The sequence below is a fragment of the Symphalangus syndactylus genome, chromosome 22 (assembly GCF_028878055.3).
Source record: "Symphalangus syndactylus isolate Jambi chromosome 22, NHGRI_mSymSyn1-v2.1_pri, whole genome shotgun sequence".
Classification (NCBI taxonomy): Eukaryota; Metazoa; Chordata; class Mammalia; order Primates; family Hylobatidae; genus Symphalangus; species Symphalangus syndactylus.
In genome coordinates, this window is record NC_072444.2 from 6,493,206 (window position 1) to 6,514,743 (window position 21,538).

Sequence of the window (21,538 nt, forward strand, 5' to 3'; positions counted from 1 at the left end):
ACGGCTCAATCAAAAGTAAGGTTCAACTCTGTTAGTTGAATGCACAGAACAGAAAGAAGTTTCATACAATGCTTCTGTGTAGTTTATATTTGAATATATTACTTTTTCCACTACTACTCTCTTAACGCTCCAAATGTCCAGTTGCATTTTCTACAGAAAGAGAGTTCAGATCTGCTCAATCAAAAGTATGGTTTAACTCTGTTAGCTGAATGCACAGATCAGAAAGAAGTTTCACCGAATGATTCTGTGTAGTTTATATTTGGAGACATTCCTTTTTCCACTATTACCCTCTTAGCGCTCCGAATCTCCACTTGCATTTTCTACAGAAAGAGTGTTTCAGAACGGCTCAATCAAAACTAAGGTTCAACTCTTTTAGTTGAACAAACAGAACAGAAAGAAGTTTCACACAATTCTTCTGTGTAGTTTTTATTTGTAGACATTCTTTTTCCCAATATAGGCCTCTTAGCGCTCAGAATGTCCAATTGCAGTTTCTACAGAAAGAGTGTTTCAGAACGGCTCAATCAAAAGTAAGGTTCAACTCTGTTAGTTGAATGCACAGAACAGAAAGAAGTTTCATACAATGCTTCTGTGTAGTTTATATTTGAACATATTTTTTTTCCACTATTACCCACTTAGCGCTACGAAAGTCCAGTTGCATTTTCTACAGACAGAGTGTTCAGATCTGCTCAATCAAAAGTATGGTTTAACTCTGTTAGCTGAATGCTCAGATCAGAAAGAAGTTTCACAGAATGCTTCTGTGTAGTTTATATTTGAATATATTCCTTTTTCCACTACTACGCTCTTAGCGCTCCAAATGTCCAGTTGCATTTCCTACAGAAAGAGTGTTCAGATCTGCTCAATCAAAAGTATGGTTTAACTCTGTTAGCTGAATGCACAGATCAGAAAGAAGTTTCACCGAATGATTCTGTGTAGTTTATATTTGAAGACATTCCTTTTTCCACTATTACCCTCTTAGCGCTCCGAATCTCCACTTGCACTTTCTACAAAAAGAGTGTTTCATAACTGCTCAATCAAAAATATGTTTTATCTCTGTTAACTGAATTTACAGATCAGAAATAAGTTTCACAGAATGCATCTGTGTAGTTTTTATTTGAAGATATGCTTTTTCAAAATGTAGGCCTCTTAGCGCTTAGCATGTCCAATTGCAGTTTCTACAGAAAGAGTGTTGCAGAACGGCTCAATCAAAAGTAAGGTTCAACTCTGTTAGTTGAATGCACAGAACAGAAAGAATTTTCACAGAATGCTACTGTGTAGTTTATATTTGAATATATTCCTTTTTCCACTATTACCCTCTTAGCGCTCCGAATGTCCACTTGCATTTTCTACAGAAAGAGTGTTCAGAACTGCGCAATCAAAAGTATGGTTTAACTCTGTTAGCTTAATGAACATATCAGAAATAAGTTTCACACAATGCTTCTGTGTAATTTTTATTTGAAGATATTATTTTTCCCAATAGAGGCCTCTTAGCGCTCAGAATGTCCAATTGCAGTTTCTACAGAAAGAGTGTTTCAGAACGGCTCAATCAAAAGTAAGGTTCAACTCTGTTAGTTGAATGCACAGAACAGAAAGAAGTTTCATACAATGCTTCTGTGTAGTTTATATTTGAACATATTCTTTTTTCCACTATTACCCACTTAGCGCTACGAATGTCCAGGTGCATTTTCTACAGACAGAGTGTTTCAAAACTGCTCAATCAAAAGTACGGTTTAACTCTGTTAGCTGAATGCTCAGATCAGAAAGAAGTTTCACAGAATGCTTCTGTGTAGTTTATATTTGAATATATTCCTTTTTCCACTACTACTCTCTTAGCGCTCCAAATGTCCACTTGCATTTTCTACAGAAAGAGAGTTCAGATCTGCTCAATGAAAAGTATGGTTTAACACTGTTAGCTGAATGCACAGATCAGAAAGAAGTTTCACCGAATGATTCTGTGTAGTTTATATTTGGAGACATTCCTTTTTCCACTATTACCCTCTTAGCGCTCCGAATCTCCACTTGCATTTTCTACTGAAAGAGTGATTCAGAACGGCTCAATCAAAACTAAGGTTCAACTCTTTTAGTTGAACAAACAGAACAGAAAGAAGTTTCACAAAATTCTTCTGTGTAGTTTTTATTTGTAGACATTCTTTTTCCCAATATAGGCCGCTTAGCGCTCAGAATGTCCAATTGCAGTTTCTACAGAAAGAGTGTTTCAGAACGGCTCAATCAAAAGTAAGGTTCAACTCTGTTAGTTGAATGCACAGAACAGAAAGAATTTTCATACAATGCTTCTGTGTAGTTTATATTTGAACATATTCTTTTTTCCACTATTACGCACTTAGCGCTACGAATGTCCAGTTGCGTTTTCTACAGACAGAGTGTTTCAAAACTGCTCAATCAAAAGTATGGTTTAACTCTGTTAGCTGAATGCTCAGATCAGAAAAAAGTTTCACAGAATGCTTCTGTGTAGTTTATATTTGAATATATTCTTTTTTCCACTACTACGCTCTTAGCGCTCCAAATGTCCAGTTGAATTTTCTACAGAAAGAGTGTTCAGATCTGCTCAATCAAAAGTATGGTTTAACTCTGTTAGCTGAATGCACAGATCAGAAAGAAGTTTCACCGAATGATTCTGTGTAGTTTATATTTGAAGACATTCCTTTTTCCACTATTACCCTCTTAGCGCTCCGAATCTCCACTTGCATTTTCTACAAAAAGAGTGTTTCATAACTGCTCAATCAAAAATATGTTTTATCTCTGTTAACTGAATTTACAGATCAGAAATAAGTTTCACAGAATGCATCTGTGTAGTTTTTATTTGAAGATATTCTTTTTCCCAATGTAGGCCTCTTAGCGCTTAGCATGTCCAATTGCAGTTTCTACAGAAAGAGTGTTTCAGAACGGCTCAATCAAAAGTAAGGTTCAACTCTGTTAGTTGAATGCACAGAACAGAAAGAATTTTCACAGAATGCTACTGTGTAGTTTATATTTGAATATATTCCTTTTTCCACTATTACCCTCTTAGCGCTCCGAATGTCCACTTGCATTTTCTACAGAAAGAGTGTTCAGAACTGCGCAATCAAAAGTATGGTTTAACTCTGTTAGCTTAATGAACATATCAGAAATAAGTTTCACACAATGCTTCTGTGTAGTTTTTATTTGAAGATATTATTTTTCCCAATATAGGCCTCTTAGCGCTCAGAATGTCCAATTGCAGTTTCTACAGAAAGAGTGTTTCAGAAAGGCTCAATCAAAAGTAAGGTTCAACTCTGTTAGTTGAATGCACAGAACAGAAAGAAGTTTCATACAATGCTTCTGTGTAGTTTATATTTGAACATATTCTTTTTTCCACTATTACCCACTTAGCGCTACGAATGTCCAGTTGCATTTTCTACAGACAGAGTGTTTCAAAACTGCTCGATCAAAAGTATGGTTTAACTCTGTTAGCTGAATGCTCAGATCAGAAAGAAGTTTCACAGAATGCTTCTGTGTAGTTTATATTTGAATATATTCCTTTTTCCACTACTACTCTCTTAGCGCTCCAAATGTCCAGTTGCATTTTCTACAGAAAGAGAGTTCAGATCTGCTCAATCAAAAGTATGGTTTAACTCTGTTAGCTGAATGCACAGATCAGAAAGAAGTTTCACCGAATTATTCTGTGTAGTTTATATTTGGAGACATTCCTTTTTCCACTATTACCCTCTTAGCGCTCCGAATCTCCACTTGCATTTTCTACAGAAAGTGTGTTTCAGAACGGCTCAATCAAAACTAAGGTTCAACTCTTTTAGTTGAACAAACAGAACAGAAAGAAGTTTCACACAATTCTTCTGTGTAGTTTTTATGTGTAGACATTCTTTTTCCCAATATAGGCCTCTTAGCGCTCAGAATGTCCAATTGCAGTTTCTACAGAAAGAGTGTTTCAGAACGGCTCAATCAAAAGTAAGGTTCAACTCTGTTAGTTGAATGCACAGAACAGAAAGAAGTTTCATACAATGCTTCTGTGTAGTTTATATTTGAACATATTCTTTTTTCCACTATTACCCACTTAGCGCTACGAATGTCCAGTTGCATTTTCTACAGACAGAGTGTTTCAAAACTGCTCAATCAAAAGTATGGTTTAACTCTGTTAGCTGAATGCTCAGATCAGAAAGAAGTTTCACAGAATGCTTCTGTGTAGTTTATATTTGAATATATTCCTTTTTCCACTACTACGCTCTTAGCGCTCCAAATGTCCAGTTGCATTTTCTACAGAAAGAGTGTTCAGATCTGCTCAATCAAAAGTATGGTTTAATTCTGTTAGCTGAATGCACAGATCAGAAAGAAGTTTCACCGAATGATTCTGTGTAGTTTATATTTGAAGACATTCCTTTTTCCACTATTACCCACTTAGCGCTCTGAATCTCCACTTGCATTTTCTACAAAAAGAGTGTTTCATAACTGCTCAATCAAAAATATGTTTTATCTCTGTTAACTGAATTTACAGATCAGAAATAAGTTTCACAGAATGCATCTGTGTAGTTTTTATTTGAAGATATTCTTTTTCAAAATGTAGGCCTCTTAGCGCTTAGCATGTCCAATTGCAGTTTCTACAGAAAGAGTGTTTCAGAACGGCTCAATCAAAAGTAAGGTTCAACTCTGTTAGTTGAATGCACAGAACAGAAAGAATTTTCACAGAATGCTACTGTGTAGTTTATATTTGAATATATTCCTTTTTCCACTATTACCCTCTTAGCGCTCCGAATGTCCACTTGCATTTTCTACAGAAAGAGTGTTCAGAACTGCGCAATCAAAAGTATGGTTTAACTCTGTTAGCTTAATGAACATATCAGAAATAAGTTTCACACAATGCTTCTGTGTAGTTTTTATTTGAAGATATTATTTTTCCCAATATAGGCCTCTTAGCGCTCAGAATGTCCAATTGCAGTTTCTACAGAAAGAGTGTTTCAGAAAGGCTCAATCAAAAGTAAGGTTCAACTCTGTTAGTTGAATGCACAGAACAGAAAGAAGTTTCATACAATGCTTCTGTGTAGTTTATATTTGAACATATTCTTTTTTCCACTATTACCCACTTAGCGCTACGAATGTCCAGTTGCATTTTCTACAGACAGAGTGTTTCAAAACTGCTCAATCAAAAGTATGGTTTAACTCTGTTAGCTGAATGCTCAGATCAGAAAGAAGTTTCACAGAATGCTTCTGTGTAGTTTATATTTGAATATATTCCTTTTTCCACTACTACTCTCTTAGCGCTCCAAATGTCCAGTTGCATTTTCTACAGAAAGAGAGTTCAGATCTGCTCAATCAAAAGTATGGTTTAACTCTGTTAGCTGAATGCACAGATCAGAAAGAAGTTTCACCGAATGATTCTGTGTAGTTTATATTTGGAGACATTCCTTTTTCCACTATTACCCTCTTAGCGCTCCGAATCTCCACTTGCATTTTCTACAGAAAGAGTGTTTCAGAACGGCTCAATCAAAACTAAGGTTCAATTCTTTTAGTTGAACAAACAGAACAGAAAGATGTTTCACACAATTCTTCTGTGTAGTTTTTATTTGTAGACATTCTTTTTCCCAATATAGGCCTCTTAGTGCTCAGAATGTCCAATTGCAGATTCTACAGAAAGAGTGTTTCAGAACGGCTCAATCAAAAGTAAGGTTCAACTCTGTTAGTTGAATGCACAGAACAGAAAGAAGTTTCATACAATGCTTCTGTGTAGTTTATATTTGAATATATTCCTTTTTCCACTACTACTCTCTTAACGCTCCAAATGTCCAGTTGCATTTTCTACAGAAAGAGAGTTCAGATCTGCTCAATCAAAAGTATGGTTTAACTCTGTTAGCTGAATGCACAGATCAGAAAGAAGTTTCACCGAATGATTCTGTGTAGTTTATATTTGGAGACATTCCTTTTTCCACTATTACCCTCTTAGCGCTCCGAATCTCCACTTGCATTTTCTACAGAAAGAGTGTTTCAGAACGGCTCAATCAAAACTAAGGTTCAACTCTTTTAGTTGAACAAACAGAACAGAAAGAAGTTTCACACAATTCTTCTGTGTAGTTTTTATTTGTAGACATTCTTTTTCCCAATATAGGCCTCTTAGCGCTCAGAATGTCCAATTGCAGTTTCTACAGAAAGAGTGTTTCAGAACGGCTCAATCAAAAGTAAGGTTCAACTCTGTTAGTTGAATGCACAGAACAGAAAGAAGTTTCATACAATGCTTCTGTGTAGTTTATATTTGAACATATTCTTTTTTCCACTATTACCCACTTAGCGCTACGAATGTCCAGTTGCATTTTCTACAGACAGAGTGTTTCAAAACTGCTCAATCAAAAGTATGGTTTAACTCTGTTAGCTGAATGCTCAGATCAGAAAGAAGTTTCACAGAATGCTTCTGTGTAGTTTATATTTGAATATATTCCTTTTTCCACTACTACTCTCTTAGCGCTCCAAATGTCCAGTTGCATTTCCTACAGAAAGAGTGTTCAGATCTGCTCAATCAAAAGTATGGTTTAACTCTGTTAGCTGAATGCACAGATCAGAAAGAAGTTTCACCGAATGATTCTGTGTAGTTTATATTTGAAGACATTCCTTTTTCCACTATTACCCTCTTAGCGCTCCGAATCTCCACTTGCACTTTCTACAAAAAGAGTGTTTCATAACTGCTCAATCAAAAATATGTTTTATCTCTGTTAACTGAATTTACAGATCAGAAATAAGTTTCACAGAATGCATCTGTGTAGTTTTTATTTGAAGATATGCTTTTTCAAAATGTAGGCCTCTTAGCGCTTAGCATGTCCAATTGCAGTTTCTACAGAAAGAGTGTTTCAGAACGGCTCAATCAAAAGTAAGGTTCAACTCTGTTAGTTGAATGCACAGAACAGAAAGAATTTTCACAGAATGCTACTGTGTAGTTTATATTTGAATATATTCCTTTTTCCACTATTACCCTCTTAGCGCTCCGAATGTCCACTTGCATTTTCTACAGAAAGAGTGTTCAGAACTGCGCAATCAAAAGTATGGTTTAACTCTGTTAGCTTAATGAACATATCAGAAATAAGTTTCACACAATGCTTCTGTGTAATTTTTATTTGAAGATATTATTTTTCCCAATAGAGGCCTCTTAGCGCTCAGAATGTCCAATTGCAGTTTCTACAGAAAGAGTGTTTCAGAACGGCTCAATCAAAAGTAAGGTTCAACTCTGTTAGTTGAATGCACAGAACAGAAAGAAGTTTCATACAATGCTTCTGTGTAGTTTATATTTGAACATATTCTTTTTTCCACTATTACCCACTTAGCGCTACGAATGTCCAGTTGCATTTTCTACAGACAGAGTGTTTCAAAACTGCTCAATCAAAAATACGGTTTAACTCTGTTAGCTGAATGCTCAGATCAGAAAGAAGTTTCACAGAATGCTTCTGTGTAGTTTATATTTGAATATATTCCTTTTTCCACTACTACTCTCTTAGCGCTCCAAATGTCCACTTGCATTTTCTACAGAAAGAGAGTTCAGATCTGCTCAATGAAAAGTATGGTTTAACACTGTTAGCTGAATGCACAGATCAGAAAGAAGTTTCACCGAATGATTCTGTGTAGTTTATATTTGGAGACATTCCTTTTTCCACTATTACCCTCTTAGCGCTCCGAATCTCCACTTGCATTTTCTACAGAAAGAGTGTTTCAGAACGGCTCAATCAAAACTAAGGTTCAACTCTTTTAGTTGAACAAACAGAACAGAAAGAATTTTCACAAAATTCTTCTGTGTAGTTTTTATTTGTAGACATTTTTTTCCCAATATAGGCCGCTTAGCGCTCAGAATGTCCAATTGCAGTTTCTACAGAAAGAGTGTTTCAGAACGGCTCAATCAAAAGTAAGGTTCAACTCTGTTAGTTGAATGCCCAGAACAGAAAGAAGTTTCATACAATGCTTCTGTGTAGTTTATATTTGAACATATTCTTTTTTCCACTATTACGCACTTAGCGCTACGAATGTCCAGTTGCGTTTTCTACAGACAGAGTGTTTCAAAACTGCTCAATCAAAAGTATGGTTTAACTCTGTTATCTGAATGCTCAGATCAGAAAAAAGTTTCACAGAATGCTTCTGTGTAGTTTATATTTGAATATATTCTTTTTTCCACTACTACGCTCTTAGCGCTCCAAATGTCCAGTTGCATTTTCTACAGAAAGAGTGTTCAGATCTGCTCAATCAAAAGTATGGTTTAACTCTGTTAGCTGAATGCACAGATCAGAAAGAAGTTTCACCGAATGATTCTGTGTAGTTTATATTTGAAGACATTCCTTTTTCCACTATTACCCTCTTAGCGCTCCGAATCTCCACTTGCATTTTCTACAAAAAGAGTGTTTCATAACTGCTCAATCAAAAATATGTTTTATCTCTGTTAACTGAATTTACAGATCAGAAATAAGTTTCACAGAATGCATCTGTGTAGTTTTTATTTGAAGATATTCTTTTTCCCAATGTAGGCCTCTTAGCGCTTAGCATGTCCAATTGCAGTTTCTACAGAAAGAGTGTTTCAGAACGGCTCAATCAAAAGTAAGGTTCAACTCTGTTAGTTGAATGCACAGAACAGAAAGAATTTTCACAGAATGCTACTGTGTAGTTTATATTTGAATATATTCCTTTTTCCACTATTACCCTCTTAGCGCTCCGAATGTCCACTTGCATTTTCTACAGAAAGAGTGTTCAGAACTGCGCAATCAAAAGTATGGTTTAACTCTGTTAGCTTAATGAACATATCAGAAATAAGTTTCACACAATGCTTCTGTGTAGTTTTTATTTGAAGATATTATTTTTCCCAATATAGGCCTCTTAGCGCTCAGAATGTCCAATTGCAGTTTCTACAGAAAGAGTGTTTCAGAAAGGCTCAATCAAAAGTAAGGTTCAACTCTGTTAGTTGAATGCACAGAACAGAAAGAAGTTTCATACAATGCTTCTGTGTAGTTTATATTTGAACATATTCTTTTTTCCACTATTACCCACTTAGCGCTACGAATGTCCAGTTGCATTTTCTACAGACAGAGTGTTTCAAAACTGCTCAATCAAAAGTATGGTTTAACTCTGTTAGCTGAATGCTCAGATCAGAAAGAAGTTTCACAGAATGCTTCTGTGTAGTTTATATTTGAATATATTCCTTTTTCCACTACTACGCTCTTAGCGCTCCAAATGTCCAGTTGCATTTTCTACAGAAAGAGTGTTCAGATCTGCTCAATCAAAAGTATGGTTTAACTCTGTTAGCTGAATGCACAGATCAGAAAGAAGTTTCACCGAATGATTCTGTGTAGTTTATATTTGAAGACATTCCTTTTTCCACTATTACCCTCTTAGCGCTCTGAATCTCCACTTGCATTTTCTACAAAAAGAGTGTTTCATAACTGCTCAATCAAAATTATGTTTTATCTCTGTTAACTGAATTTACAGATCAGAAATAAGTTTCACAGAATGCATCTGTGTAGTTTTTATTTGAAGATATTCTTTTTCAAAATGTAGGCCTCTTAGCGCTTAGCATGTCCAATTGCAGTTTCTACAGAAAGAGTGTTTCAGAACGGCTCAATCAAAAGTAAGGTTCAACTCTGTTAGTTGAATGCACAGAACAGAAAGAATTTTCACAGAATGCTACTGTGTAGTTTATATTTGAATATATTCCTTTTTCCACTATTACCCTCTTAGCGCTCCGAATGTCCACTTGCATTTTCTACAGAAAGAGTGTTCAGAACTGCGCAATCAAAAGTATGGTTTAACTCTGTTAGCTTAATGAACATATCAGAAATAAGTTTCACACAATGCTTCTGTGTAGTTTTTATTTGAAGATATTATTTTTCCCAATATAGGCCTCTTAGCGCTCAGAATGTCCAATTGCAGTTTCTACAGAAAGAGTGTTTCAGAAAGGCTCAATCAAAAGTAAGGTTCAACTCTGTTAGTTGAATGCACAGAACAGAAAGAAGTTTCATACAATGCTTCTGTGTAGTTTATATTTGAACATATTCTTTTTTCCACTATTACCCACTTAGCGCTACGAATGTCCAGTTGCATTTTCTACAGACAGAGTGTTTCAAAACTGCTCAATCAAAAGTATGGTTTAACTCTGTTAGCTGAATGCTCAGATCAGAAAGAAGTTTCACAGAATGCTTCTGTGTAGTTTATATTTGAATATATTCCTTTTTCCACTACTACTCTCTTAGCGCTCCAAATGTCCAGTTGCATTTTCTACAGAAAGAGAGTTCAGATCTGCTCAATCAAAAGTATGGTTTAACTCTGTTAGCTGAATGCACAGATCAGAAAGAAGTTTCACCGAATGATTCTGTGTAGTTTATATTTGGAGACATTCCTTTTTCCACTATTACCCTCTTAGCGCTCCGAATCTCCACTTGCATTTTCTACAGAAAGAGTGTTTCAGAACGGCTCAATCAAAACTAAGGTTCAATTCTTTTAGTTGAACAAACAGAACAGAAAGATGTTTCACACAATTCTTCTGTGTAGTTTTTATTTGTAGACATTCTTTTTCCCAATATAGGCCTCTTAGCGCTCAGAATGTCCAATTGCAGATTCTACAGAAAGAGTGTTTCAGAACGGCTCAATCAAAAGTAAGGTTCAACTCTGTTAGTTGAATGCACAGAACAGAAAGAAGTTTCATACAATGCTTCTGTGTAGTTTATATTTGAATATATTACTTTTTCCACTACTACTCTCTTAACGCTCCAAATGTCCAGTTGCATTTTCTACAGAAAGAGAGTTCAGATCTGCTCAATCAAAAGTATGGTTTAACTCTGTTAGCTGAATGCACAGATCAGAAAGAAGTTTCACCGAATCATTCTGTGTAGTTTATATTTAGAGACATTCCTTTTTCCACTATTACCCTCTTAGCGCTCCGAATCTCCACTTGCATTTTCTACAGAAAGAGTGTTTCAGAACGGCTCAATCAAAACTAAGGTTCAACTCTTTTAGTTGAACAAACAGAACAGAAAGAAGTTTCACACAATTCTTCTGTGTAGTTTTTATTTGTAGACATTCTTTTTCCCAATATAGGCCTCTTAGCGCTCAGAATGTCCAATTGCAGTTTCTACAGAAAGAGTGTTTCAGAACGGCTCAATCAAAAGTAAGGTTCAACTCTGTTAGTTGAATGCACAGAACAGAAAGAAGTTTCATACAATGCTTCTGTGTAGTTTATATTTGAACATATTCTTTTTTCCACTATTACCCACTTAGCGCTACGAATGTCCAGTTGCATTTTCTACAGACAGAGTGTTTCAAAACTGCTCAATCAAAAGTATGGTTTAACTCTGTTAGCTGAATGCTCAGATCAGAAAGAAGTTTCACAGAATGCTTCTGTGTAGTTTATATTTGAATATATTCCTTTTTCCACTACTACGCACTTAGCGCTCCAAATGTCCAGTTGCATTTCCTACAGAAAGAGTGTTCAGATCTGCTCAATCAAAAGTATGGTTTAACTCTGTTAGCTGAATGCACAGATCAGAAAGAAGTTTCACCGAATGATTCTGTGTAGTTTATATTTGAAGACATTCCTTTTTCCACTATTACCCTCTTAGCGCTCCGAATCTCCACTTGCACTTTCTACAAAAAGAGTGTTTCATAACTGCTCAATCAAAAATATGTTTTATCTCTGTTAACTGAATTTACAGATCAGAAATAAGTTTCACAGAATGCATCTGTGTAGTTTTTATTTGAAGATATGCTTTTTCAAAATGTAGGCCTCTTAGCGCTTAGCATGTCCAATTGCAGTTTCTACAGAAAGAGTGTTTCAGAACGGCTCAATCAAAAGTAAGGTTCAACTCTGTTAGTTGAATGCACAGAACAGAAAGAATTTTCACAGAATGCTACTGTGTAGTTTATATTTGAATATATTCCTTTTTCCACTCTTACCCTCTTAGCGCTCCGAATGTCCACTTGCATTTTCTACAGAAAGAGTGTTCAGAACTGCGCAATCAAAAGTATGGTTTAACTCTGTTAGCTTAATGAACATATCAGAAATAAGTTTCACACAATGCTTCTGTGTAATTTTTATTTGAAGATATTATTTTTCCCAATAGAGGCCTCTTAGCGCTCAGAATGTCCAATTGCAGTTTCTACAGAAAGAGTGTTTCAGAACGGCTCAATCAAAAGTAAGGTTCAACTCTGTTAGTTGAATGCACAGAACAGAAAGAAGTTTCATACAATGCTTCTGTGTAGTTTATATTTGAACATATTCTTTTTTCCACTATTACACACTTAGCGCTACGAATGTCCAGTTGCATTTTCTACAGACAGAGTGTTTCAAAACTGCTCAATCAAAAATACGGTTTAACTCTGTTAGCTGAATGCTCAGATCAGAAAGAAGTTTCACAGAATGCTTCTGTGTAGTTTATATTTGAATATATTCCTTTTTCCACTACTACTCTCTTAGCGCTCCAAATGTCCACTTGCATTTTCTACAGAAAGAGAGTTCAGATCTGCTCAATGAAAAGTATGGTTTAACACTGTTAGCTGAATGCACAGATCAGAAAGAAGTTTCACCGAATGATTCTGTGTAGTTTATATTTGGAGACATTCCTTTTTCCACTATTACCCTCTTAGCGCTCCGAATCTCCACTTGCATTTTCTACAGAAAGAGTGTTTCAGAACGGCTCAATCAAAACTAAGGTTCAACTCTTTTAGTTGAACAAACAGAACAGAAAGAAGTTTCACAAAATTCTTCTGTGTAGTTTTTATTTGTAGACATTCTTTTTCCCAATATAGGCCGCTTAGCGCTCAGAATGTCCAATTGCAGTTTCTACAGAAAGAGTGTTTCAGAACGGCTCAATCAAAAGTAAGGTTCAACTCTGTTAGTTGAATGCACAGAACAGAAAGAAGTTTCATACAATGCTTCTGTGTAGTTTATATTTGAACATATTCTTTTTTCCACTATTACGCACTTAGCGCTACGAATGTCCAGTTGCGTTTTCTACAGACAGAGTGTTTCAAAACTGCTCAATCAAAAGTATGGTTTAACTCTGTTATCTGAATGCTCAGATCAGAAAAAAGTTTCACAGAATGCTTCTGTGTAGTTTATATTTGAATATATTCTTTTTTCCACTACTACGCTCTTAGCGCTCCAAATGTCCAGTTGCATTTTCTACAGAAAGAGTGTTCAGATCTGCTCAATCAAAAGTATGGTTTAACTCTGTTAGCTGAATGCACAGATCAGAAAGAAGTTTCACCGAATGATTCTGTGTAGTTTATATTTGAAGACATTCCTTTTTCCACTATTACCCTCTTAGCGCTCCGAATCTCCACTTGCATTTTCTACAAAAAGAGTGTTTCATAACTGCTCAATCAAAAATATGTTTTATCTCTGTTAACTGAATTTACAGATCAGAAATAAGTTTCACAGAATGCATCTGTGTAGTTTTTATTTGAAGATATTCTTTTTCCCAATGTAGGCCTCTTAGCGCTTAGCATGTCCAATTGCAGTTTCTACAGAAAGAGTGTTTCAGAACGGCTCAATCAAAAGTAAGGTTCAACTCTGTTAGTTGAATGCACAGAACAGAAAGAATTTTCACAGAATGCTACTGTGTAGTTTATATTTGAATATATTCCTTTTTCCACTATTACCCTCTTAGCGCTCCGAATGTCCACTTGCATTTTCTACAGAAAGAGTGTTCAGAACTGCGCAATCAAAAGTATGGTTTAACTCTGTTAGCTTAATGAACATATCAGAAATAAGTTTCACACAATGCTTCTGTGTAGTTTTTATTTGAAGATATTATTTTTCCCAATATAGGCCTCTTAGCGCTCAGAATGTCCAATTGCAGTTTCTACAGAAAGAGTGTTTCAGAAAGGCTCAATCAAAAGTAAGGTTCAACTCTGTTAGTTGAATGCACAGAACAGAAAGAAGTTTCATACAATGCTTCTGTGTAGTTTATATTTGAACATATTCTTTTTTCCACTATTACCCACTTAGCGCTACGAATGTCCAGTTGCATTTTCTACAGACAGAGTGTTTCAAAACTGCTCGATCAAAAGTATGGTTTAACTCTGTTAGCTGAATGCTCAGATCAGAAAGAAGTTTCACAGAATGCTTCTGTGTAGTTTATATTTGAATATATTCCTTTTTCCACTACTACTCTCTTAGCGCTCCAAATGTCCAGTTGCATTTCCTACAGAAAGAGTGTTCAGATCTGCTCAATCAAAAGTATGGTTTAACTCTGTTAGCTGAATGCACAGATCAGAAAGAAGTTTCACCGAATGATTCTGTGTAGTTTATATTTGAAGACATTCCTTTTTCCACTATTACCCTCTTAGCGCTCCGAATCTCCACTTGCACTTTCTACAAAAAGAGTGTTTCATAACTGCTCAATCAAAAATATGTTTTATCTCTGTTAACTGAATTTACAGATCAGAAATAAGTTTCACAGAATGCATCTGTGTAGTTTTTATTTGAAGATATGCTTTTTCAAAATGTAGGCCTCTTAGCGCTTAGCATGTCCAATTGCAGTTTCTACAGAAAGAGTGTTTCAGAACGGCTCAATCAAAAGTAAGGTTCAACTCTGTTAGTTGAATGCACAGAACAGAAAGAATTTTCACAGAATGCTACTGTGTAGTTTATATTTGAATATATTCCTTTTTCCACTATTACCCTCTTAGCACTCCGAATGTCCACTTGCATTTTCTACAGAAAGAGTGTTCAGAACTGCGCAATCAAAAGTATGGTTTAACTCTGTTAGCTTAATGAACATATCAGAAATAAGTTTCACACAATGCTTCTGTGTAATTTTTATTTGAAGATATTATTTTTCCCAATAGAGGCCTCTTAGCGCTCAGAATGTCCAATTGCAGTTTCTACAGAAAGAGTGTTTCAGAACGGCTCAATCAAAAGTAAGGTTCAACTCTGTTAGTTGAATGCACAGAACAGAAAGAAGTTTCATACAATGCTTCTGTGTAGTTTATATTTGAACATATTCTTTTTTCCACTATTACACACTTAGCGCTACGAATGTCCAGTTGCATTTTCTACAGACAGAGTGTTTCAAAACTGCTCAATCAAAAATACGGTTTAACTCTGTTAGCTGAATGCTCAGATCAGAAAGAAGTTTCACAGAATGCTTCTGTGTAGTTTATATTTGAATATATTCCTTTTTCCACTACTACTCTCTTAGCGCTCCAAATGTCCACTTGCATTTTCTACAGAAAGAGAGTTCAGATCTGCTCAATGAAAAGTATGGTTTAACACTGTTAGCTGAATGCACAGATCAGAAAGAAGTTTCACCGAATGATTCTGTGTAGTTTATATTTGGAGACATTCCTTTTTCCACTATTACCCTCTTAGCGCTCCGAATCTCCACTTGCATTTTCTACAGAAAGAGTGTTTCAGAACGGCTCAATCAAAACTAAGGTTCAACTCTTTTAGTTGAACAAACAGAACAGAAAGAAGTTTCACAAAATTCTTCTGTGTAGTTTTTATTTGTAGACATTCTTTTTCCCAATATAGGCCGCTTAGCGCTCAGAATGTCCAATTGCAGTTTCTACAGAAAGAGTGTTTCAGAACGGCTCAATCAAAAGTAAGGTTCAACTCTGTTAGTTGAATGCACAGAACAGAAAGAAGTTTCATACAATGCTTCTGTGTAGTTTATATTTGAACATATTCTTTTTTCCACTATTACCCACTTAGCGCTACGAATGTCCAGTTGCATTTTCTACAGACAGAGTGTTTCAAAACTGCTCGATCAAAAGTATGGTTTAACTCTGTTAGCTGAATGCTCAGATCAGAAAGAAGTTTCACAGAATGCTTCTGTGTAGTTTATATTTGAATATATTCCTTTTTCCACTACTACGCTCTTAGCGCTCCAAATGTCCAGTTGCATTTTCTACAGAAAGAGTGTTCAGATCTGCTCAATCAAAAGTATGGTTTAACTCTGTTAGCTGAATGCACAGATCAGAAAGAAGTTTCACCGAATGATTCTGTGTAGTTTATATTTGAAGACATTACTTTTTCCACTATTACCCTCTTAGCGCTCCGAATCTCCACTTGCATTTTCTACAAAAAGAGTGTTTCATAACTGCTCAATCAAAAATATGTTTTATCTCTGTTAACTGAATTTACAGATCAGAAATAAGTTTCACAGAATGCATCTGTGTAGTTTTTATTTGAAGATATTCTTTTTCCCAATGTAGGCCTCTTAGCGCTTAGCATGTCCAATTGCAGTTTCTACAGAAAGAGTGTTTCAGAACGGCTCAATCAAAAGTAAGGTTCAACTCTGTTAGTTGAATGCACAGAACAGAAAGAATTTTCACAGAATGCTACTGTGTAGTTTATATTTGAATATATTCCTTTTTCCACTATTACCCTCTTAGCGCTCCGAATGTCCACTTGCATTTTCTACAGAAAGAGTGTTCAGAACTGCGCAATCAAAAGTATGGTTTAACTCTGTTAGCTTAATGAACATATCAGAAATAAGTTTCACACAATGCTTCTGTGTAGTTTTTATTTGAAGATATTATTTTTCCCAATATAGGCCTCTTAGCGCTCAGAATGTCCAATTGCAGTTTCTACAGAAAGAGTGTTTCAGTAAGGCTCAATCAAAAGTAAGGTTCAACTCTGTTAGTTGAATGCACAGAACAGAAAGAAGTTTCATACAATGCTTCTGTGTAGTTTATATTTGAACATATTCTTTTTTCCACTATTACCCACTTAGCGCTACGAATGTCCAGTTGCATTTTCTACAGACAGAGTGTTTCAAAACTGCTCAATCAAAAGTATGGTTTAACTCTGTTAGCTGAATGCTCAGATCAGAAAGAAGTTTCACAGAATGCTTCTGTGTAGTTTATATTTGAATATATTCCTTTTTCCACTACTACTCTCTTAGCGCTCCAAATGTCCAGTTGCATTTTCTACAGAAAGAGAGTTCAGATCTGGTCAATCAAAAGTATGGTTTAACACTGTTAGCTGAATGCACAGATCAGAAAGAAGTTTCACCGAATGATTCTGTGTAGTTTATATTTGGAGACATTCCTTTTTCCACTATTACCCTCTTAGCGCTCCGAATCTCCACTTGCATTTTCTACAGAAAGAGTGTTTCAGAACGGCTCAATCAAAACTAAGGTTCAACTCTTTTAGTTGAACAAACAGAACAGAAAGAAGTTTCACACAATTCTTCTGTGTAGTTTTTACTTGTAGACATTCTTTTTCCCATTATAGGCCTCTTAGCGCTCAGAATGTCCAATTGCAGTTTCTACAGAAAGAGTGTTTCAGAACGGCTCAATCAAAAGTAAGGTTCAACTCTGTTAGTTGAATGCACAGAACAGAAAGAAGTTTCATACAATGCTTCTGTGTAGTTTATATTTGAACATATTCTTTTTTCCACTATTACCCACTTAGCGCTACGAATGTCCAGTTGCATTTTCTACAGACAGAGGGTTTCAAAACTGCTCAATCAAAAGTATGGTTTAACTCTGTTAGCTGAATGCTCAGATCAGAAAGAAGTTTCACAGAATGCTTCTGTGTAGTTTATATTTGAAAATATTCCTTTTTCCACTACTACGCTCTTAGCGCTCCGAATCTCCACTTACATTTTCTACAGAATGAGTGTTTCATAACTGCTCAATCAAAAATATGTTTTATCTCTGTTAGCTGAATTTACAGATCAGAAATAAGTTTCACAGAATGCATCTGTGTAGTTTTTATTTGAAGATATTATTTTTCCCAATGTAGACCTCTTAGCGCTTAGCATGTCCAATTGCAGTTTCTACAGAAAGAGTGTTTCAGAACGGCTCAATCAAAAGTAAGGTTCAACTCTGTTAGTTGAATGCACAGAACAGAAAGAATTTTCACAGAATGCTACTGTGTAGTTTATATTTGAATATATTCCTTTTTCCACTACTACCCTCTTAGCACTCCGAATGTCCATTTGCATTTTCTACAGAAAGAGTGTTCAGAACTGCGCAATCAAAAGTATGGTTTAACTCTGTTAGCTTAATGAACATATCAGAAATAAGTTTCACACAATGCTTCTGTGTAGTTTTTATTTGAAGATATTATTTTTCCCAATATAGGCCTCTTAGCGCTCAGATGGTCCAATTGCAGTTTCTACAGAAAGAGTGTTTCAGAAAGGCTCAATCAAATGTAAGGTTCAACTCTGTTAGTTGAATGCACAGAACAGAAAGAAGTTTCATACAATGCTTCTGTGTAGCTTATATTTGAACATATTCTTTTTTCCACTATTACACACTTAGCGCTACGAATGTCCAGTTGCATTTTCTACAGACAGAGTGTTTCAAAACTGCTCAATCAAAAGTATGGTTGAACTCTGTTAGCTGAATGCTCAGATCAGAAATAAGTTTCACAGAATGCTTCTGTGTAGTTTATATTTGAATATATTCCTTTTTCCACTACTACTCTCTTAGCGCTCCAAATGTCCAGTTGCATTTTCTACAGAAAGAGAGTTCAGATCTGCTCAATCAAAAGTATGGTTTAACTCTGTTAGCTGAATGCACAGATCAGAAAGAAGTTTCACCGAATGATTCTGTGAAGTTTATATTTGGAGACATTCCTTTTTCCACTATTACCCTCTTAGCGCTCCGAATCTCCACTTGCATTTTCTACATAAAGAGTGTTTCAGAACGGCTCAATCAAAACTAAGGTTCAACTCTTTTAGTTGAACAAACAGAACAGAAAGAAGTTTCACACAATTCTTCTGTGTAGTTTTTATTTGTAGACATTCTTTTTCCCAATATAGGCCTCTTAGCGCTCAGAATGTCCAATTGCAGTTTCTACAGAAAGAGTGTTTCAGAACGGCTCAATCAAAAGTAAGGTTCAACTCTGTTAGTTGAATGCACAGAACAGAAAGAAGTTTCATACAATGCTTCTGTGTAGTTTATATTTGAACATATTCTTTTTTCCACTATTACCCACTTAGAGCTACGAATGTCCACTTGCTTTTTCTACAGACAGAGTGTTTCAAAACTGCTCAATCAAAAGTATGGTTTAAGTCTGTTAGCTGAATGCTCAGATCAGAAAGAAGTTTCACAGAATGCTTCTGTGTAGTTGATATTTGAAAATATTCCTTTTTCCACTACTACGCTCTTAGCGCTCCGAATCTCCACTTGCATTTTCTACAAAGAAGTGTTTCATAACTGCTCAATCAAAAATATGTTTTATCTCTGTTAACTGAATTTACAGATCAGAAATAAGTTTCACAGAATGCATCTGTGTAGTTTTTATTTGAAGATATTCTTTTTCCCAATGTAGGCCTCTTAGCGCTTAGCATGTCCAATTGCAGTTTCTACAGAAAGAGTGTTTCAGAACGGCTCAATCAAAAGTAAGGTTCAACTCTGTTAGTTGAATGCACAGAACAGAAAGAATTTTCACAGAATGCTACTGTGTAGTTTATATTTGAATATATTCCTTTTTCCACTATTACCCTCTTAGCGCTCCGAATGTCCACTTGAATTTTCTACAGAAAGAGTGTTCAGAACTTCGCAATCAAAAGGATGGTTTAACTCTGTTAGCTTAATGAACATATCAGAAATAAGTTTCACACAATGCTTCTGTGTAGTTTTTATTTGAAGATATTATTTTTCCCAATATAGGCCTCTTAGCGCTCAGAATGTCCAATTGCAGTTTCTACAGAAAGAGTGTTTCAGAACGGCTCAATCAAAAGTAAGGTTCAACTCTGTTAGTTGAATGCACAGAACAGAAAGAAGTTTCATACAATGCTTCTGTGTAGTTTATATTTGAATATATTCTTTTTTCCACTATTACCCACTTAGCGCTACGAATGTCCAGTTGCATTTTCTACAGACAGAGTGTTTCAAAACTGCTCAATCAAAAGTATGGTTTAACTCTGTTAGCTGAATGCTCAGATCAGAAAGAAGTTTCACAGAATGCTTCTGTGTAGTTTATATTTGAATATATTCCTTTTTCCACTACTACTCTCTTAGTGCTCCAAATGTCCAGTTGCATTTTCTACAGAAAGAGAGTTCAGATCTGCTCAATCAAAAGTATGGTTTAACTCTGTTAGCTGAATGCACAGATCAGAAAGAAGTTTCACCGAATGATTCTGTGAAGTTTATATTTGGAGACATTCCTTTTTCCACTATTACCCTCTTAGCGCTCCGAATCTCCACTTGCATTTTCTACAGAAAGAGTGTTTCAGAACGGCTCAATCAAAACTAAGGTTCAACTCTTTTAGTTGAACAAACAGAACAGAAAGAAGTTTCACACAATTCTTCTGTGTAGTTTTTATTTGTAGACATTCTTTTTCCCAATATAGGCCTCTTAGCGCTCAGAATGTCCAATTGCAGTTTCTACAGAAAGAGTGTTTCAGAACGGCTCAATCAAAAGTAAGGTTCAACTCTGTTAGTTGAATGCACAGAACAGAAAGAAGTTTCATACAATGCTTCTGTGTAGTTTATATTTGAACATATTCTTTTTTCCACTATTACCCACTTAGCGCTACGAATGTCCAGTTGCATTTTCTACAGACAGAGTGTTTCAAAACTGCTCAATCAAAAGTATGGTTTAACTCTGTTAGCTGAATGCTCAGATCAGAAAGAAGTTTCACAGAATGCTTCTGTGTAGTTTATATTTGAATATATTCCTTTTTCCACTACTACGCTCTTAGCGCTCGAAATGTCCAGTTGCATTTTCTACAGAAAGAGTGTTCAGATCTGCTCAATCAAAAGTATGGTTTAACTCTGTTAGCTGAATGCACAGATCAGAAAGAAGTTTCACCGAATGATTCTGTGTAGTTTATATTTGAAGACATTCCTTTTTCCACTATTACCCTCTTAGCGCTCCGAATCTCCACTTGCATTTTCTACAAAAGAGTGTTTCATAACTGCTCAATCAAAAATATGTTTTATCTCTGTTAACTGAATTTACAGATCAGAAATAAGTTTCACAGAATGCATCTGTGTAGTTTTTATTTGAAGATATTCTTTTTCAAAATGTATTCCTCTTAGCGCTTAGCATGTCCAATTGCAGTTTCTACAGAAAGAGTGTTTCAGAACGGCTCAATCAAAAGTAAGGTTCAACTCTGTTAGTTGAATGCACAGAACAGAAAGAATTTTCACAGAATGCTACTGTGTAGTTTATATTTGAATATATTCCTTTTTCCACTATTACCCTCTAAGCGCTCCGAATGTCCACTTGCATTTTCTACAGAAAGAGTGTTCAGAACTGCGCAATCAAAAGTATGGTTTAACTCTGTTAGCTTAATGAACATATCAGAAATAAGTTTCACACAATGCTTCTGTGTAGTTTTTATTTGAAGATATTATTTTTCCCAATAGAGGCCTCTTAGCGCTCAGAATGTCCAATTGCAGTTTCTACAGAAAGAGTGTTTCAGAAAGGCTCAATCAAAAGTAAGGTTCAACTCTGTTAGTTGAATGCACAGAACAGAAAGAAGTTTCATACAATGCTTCTGTGTAGTTTATATTTGAACATATTCTTTTTTCCACTATTACCCACTTAGCGCTACGAATGTCCAGTTGCATTTTCTACAGACAGAGTGTTTCAAAACTGCTCAATCAAAAGTATGGTTTAACTCTGTTA